This window comes from Papaver somniferum, unplaced genomic scaffold (assembly GCF_003573695.1).
Source record: "Papaver somniferum cultivar HN1 unplaced genomic scaffold, ASM357369v1 unplaced-scaffold_132, whole genome shotgun sequence".
Lineage (NCBI taxonomy): Eukaryota > Viridiplantae > Streptophyta > Magnoliopsida > Ranunculales > Papaveraceae > Papaver > Papaver somniferum.
This window is the reverse complement of record NW_020622381.1, coordinates 19,532,713-19,537,463: the sequence shown is the minus strand read 5'-3', so window position 1 is coordinate 19,537,463 and position 4,751 is coordinate 19,532,713.

The window sequence follows — 4,751 nt, the reverse complement described above, 5'->3', positions numbered from 1 at the left end:
AATCTCGGTAAAACAAGGTCTCAATCTCTTGATTGGGCATTGTGGTTGGTCGTCCATTAATTTCGTCAAAGTTTTAGACATGTTTAATGGACAAACTGGTACAGTCATAACTGCGCGATCTCTTAAGTTTAAGATTGATCAGTTTACATCTCAACAAAGGAGATGTATCACCCTGTGGTTTATATTACACGAAGGATGTGTAAATGGTACATCAACGGAAATATGATATGGGTACCATATATTGGGTTTGTAGTAAACATGTAAGTCTGGTACCAATATCGAGATATTGGTCCGAAGAAACCTTCATCTTCGTGGTACCATTAAGCTTGATCTTTTGCATAAAATATCGCTAGATGTCTCCCACAGAGAAAAGATAATCAGACTGTTTAAGTTTTGATTTTTGGCAGGTTTGTTAAAGCGGCTAAAACATTTTCCTAGCTAAAGTCTGGTAGTAGAGGATACTTGTTTATCCTCCGACCGATTATGATTGTTCAGACAAAGCTAATGGAGAATAAAAAGCTGATACAACCAGATGATCATTAGAAATTGTACTGAAGAAGATCAGACCAAGTTTTCTTCAACTAAAGGAATCTTAAGTTATTGAATTCATTAGAAGATGGTTCGTGATCTCTATGCAATACTATCAAACAGAATGATATGTTAAGGATACAGCTACCAAGCGTAATTGTAGCTGATCCTCCTATGTTACGGCTGCAAAGATTCGCTCTCTTCATGCCTCAGTCAATGACTCAATCACCGTTATTCTCATTCAATGTAAATTTTTATTCTCATTCATGTAAATCAAACCCTATTTAGGGTAATATAATCAGTATTTAAAGGAATTGAAATCTACCAAGTTTGTGTGGAAATATTCACCAAAAACATTGTGTTCTGTTTTGGTATCAGCCAGAAAGATCCAATAATCACGCTTTCTTCCCACATCTTCAGCTTCAATGGAAGCACCAGAAACCTCAACCCTGCACCAAATCCATGTAAACCATCTGATCAACATAAAACTGAGTGATACAAACTACTTGTTATGGAAAACTCAATTCAAGCCTCTTCTGAAAGGGTACATACTTGAAGACTATGTTGATGGAACCTATGTAAAACCATCACAACATTTACCAAACACTCAGACAATCAATCCAGCATACACCAAGTTTGAAGAACAGGACCAAATCCTGCTAGGCCGGCTTCTTTCATCTCTTACAGAAGGTGTTCTAGGCAGAGTAACTGGACTTACTTCATCAAAAGAAGTATGGGATGCTTTAGAAAAGAGATATGCCCCAAAAACTAGGGCTCATCTGATGCATCTAAAAAGACAGCTTCACGGTCTTCAGAAAGGTAACACCAATATGCAAGATTCTTTTCTAAATCTAAACAACTATTTGATGCACTTGCAACGTCTGGTAATCCTCTCAGTGAAGAGGATATGCAGCAGTCCGTCTGAAGCGGCTTAGATCAAACGTATGACTCAATTGTTACTACTCTTAGTACCATTGACAAGATTGACATGGATACTTTCTATGCTCATCTACTGTCATTTGATATGCGCCTAGAGCAGCAACTTGCGCTGCTTCAGCAACAAGTGGCTCATATAGCTTCTTCTAGCTATACAAGATCCTATCAAAGGCATGACCAGAGAAGGAATCACTCTCAAATCTATCGACAGAATCAACCCAAGATGAACAACAACAACCAACAAGGAGATGATGAACCATGCCATATCTGCAAAAATAGGAACCACATCACAAGAAACTGTTGGTTTCGTAAGAAAAACAATGGACCAACACAAGCTAGACGTCCAGAATCTTATCTTACTCTACCTGGTGGAGCTACTGACAACAACAGGGTTACGGACATAGGAGCAACACATCATCTGACTGCAGATCTCAATAACCTTGCCATTCGTCATGAATATGATGGCACGGAACAAGTCCATGTGGGTAATGGTAATGCGCTACATATTGAAAATATTGGTAATGCATCTTTTTCTCACAACAATCGATCCTTTACACTCAAAAATATTCTGCATGTACCTGAGATTAAAACCAACTTGCTCTCAGTTTCAAAATTCTGTCAAGATAATCAAGTTTATTTTGAGTTTCACTCTGGTTTCTTTCTTGTAAAGGATCTGCGCACCAAGACAATACTGTTGCGAGGCAGCAGTAGAAATGGACTCTACATATTTGATGGTGTACGAAAGATTTACAAAGCTTCACCAACTTCTCTTGTGTCACCTACAATACCAATCTGGCATCAACGTCTAGGCCATCCAATGCTGCGTACTGTTTTCCGAGTTATAAAGAATTTTTCCCTTCCAGTATCAAATAAAAAGTTTGATTTTTGCCATTCCTATCATGTAAGCAAAAGTCACAAACTTCCATTTCCTATCAGTTCTTCAACTTTTGATAAGCCTTTGAGCTTAGTAGTATCTGATTTATGGGTTTCCCCAACTGTTTCAAGAAATGGATATCGTTGTTATTTGCTCTTACTTGATGTTTTCTCTCATTATACTTGGATTTATCCTCTAGCTAGGAAGTCAGATGCACTGCCAGTATTTATACAATTCAAACAGTTAATAGAAAATCAAACTGATCACAAGATAAAAGTTTTTCAATCTGATAATGGAGGAGAATATAAAAAATTCACAGCTTTTCTCAATAGCTCAGGAGTTATACATAGATTTTCATGCCCACATACTTCAGCCCAAAATGGTCTAGCAGAACGACGCATAAGGCACATTACTGAGTCTGGTCTAGCCTTACTTTTCCATGCTTATATGCCTAAGTCATATTGGTCATATGCTTTCACTACTGCTTGTTATCTCATTAATAGAATTCCAGCCTCAAAGGATGAATCTAGATCACCTTTAGAATTGTTACACAACAAGAAACCTGATTTTTCTCTCCTCAAAGTATATGGTTGTCTATGTTATCCATGTCTTAGGCCCTATGTATCAAACAAACTAGAGGAAAGATCCCTTTCTTGTGTATTTATTGGATACAATGGTGCACACAAAGGATATTTATGTCTTCATGTGCCAACAAACAGAATCTACATCTCTCGTCACGTCAAATTTGAAGAGACAAAGTTCTCATTCGCTGCCAAGCAACAGGTATGTTCACTTGAATCTCAACAGTGTATACCATCTACCAAACTTCTCACTTCATCCACCTTTTCAGTTCCTTCATCTATTGTTACTCCTACTGTAACTCAGCAAGTGTCAACTGAACCTGTTTTTCAAAGTACTACATCACCAGAAAGTATTGTGCAGTCTCCAAGTGAAATGTCTCTTCAAGTCACTAATTATGCAGGTGACACAACAGTTGTTGTTGACAGTACAACTACACAAGCTCAACCACCACCACAACAGCATCCTATGATGACAAGAGCGAGAGATGGCATTAAGAAACCACTACAGAAGCTATGCCTAACTACTACAAAATATCCTTTGGGGATACCAGAGTTTATGGCTCCATCTTGTTACACTGAAGCGTCAAAAGATCCTGAATGGCGACCTCCTATGGATGATGAGATCAATGCTCATATCCGCAATGGAACTTGGAATTTTAGTTCCATATGAAAAGTGGATGAACGTAATAGGCTCCAAATGGGTTTTCCGAGTTAAAAAAAAGTCAGATGGAAAGATTGACAGACGAAAAGCACGACTAGTATCAAAAGGTTTCAACCAAAGAGAAGGATTTGATTATGCAGAAACGTTCAGTCCAGTGATAAAGCCCAGCACTATATGTCTTGTTCTCTCTATTGCAGTGTCACATGGTTGGAACATGCGTCAATTGGATGTTCAAAACGCTTTTCTATATGGTGTTCTGACAGAAGAAGTGTTTATGAAACAACCTGCTGGTTATGTAGATCCAGATTTTCCCAATCATGTATGCAAGTTGAACAAATCTATCTATGGCCTAAAACAAGCACCACGAACATGGTATTCAAGGCCCAGCACACATCTTATTGACTTGGGATTCAAAGGTTCAGTGGCATATAGTTCATTTTTTATACGACAATCAACTGATGGTGTCACTTATGTGCTCATTTATGTAGACGATATCATCATAACAGGTTCAAATCCGTCTCTTATTACTAAACTTATTGCTGATCTAAACTTGGTTTTTGATGTCAAAGATTTAGGTGAACTAAATTACTTCTTGGGAGTAGAAGTTATAAAACAAGAGAATTCTATATTGCTCAGTCAACAAAAATATATTTCAGACCTTCTCAAGCGCACCAAAATGGAAGGAGCAAAGCCAGTAACTACTCCTCTTGTTGTGAACGCTAAAATAAGCAAACAAGGTACCACGCGATTTGCAACTCCAACTTTATATCGTAGTGTCTGCGGAGCATTGCAATATCTTCATCTTACGCGTCCAGATGTTGCAGTAGTTGTCAATAAAGTCTGCCAATATATGACTGATCCATATGAAGAGCATTGAGAGCTGGTGAAAAGAATTTTGCGCTACTTGAAACATACAGTTCACTATGGCTTAGTGTTACATAAATCATCTGACATACGATTACATGCCTACTCTGACTGAGATGGTAGTTTGGATGACAGAAGATCTACAAGTGGATATGCAATTTATTTTGGAGGAAATCTTGTGTCGTGGAGTGTAAGGAAGCAAAAGACAGTCTCCAAATCAAGTACTGAGGCGGAATATAGAGGTATAGCTATTGCAACCTCCGAGTTAATGTGGCTTCAGTCTCTTCTAAAGGAATTGGGCATAATG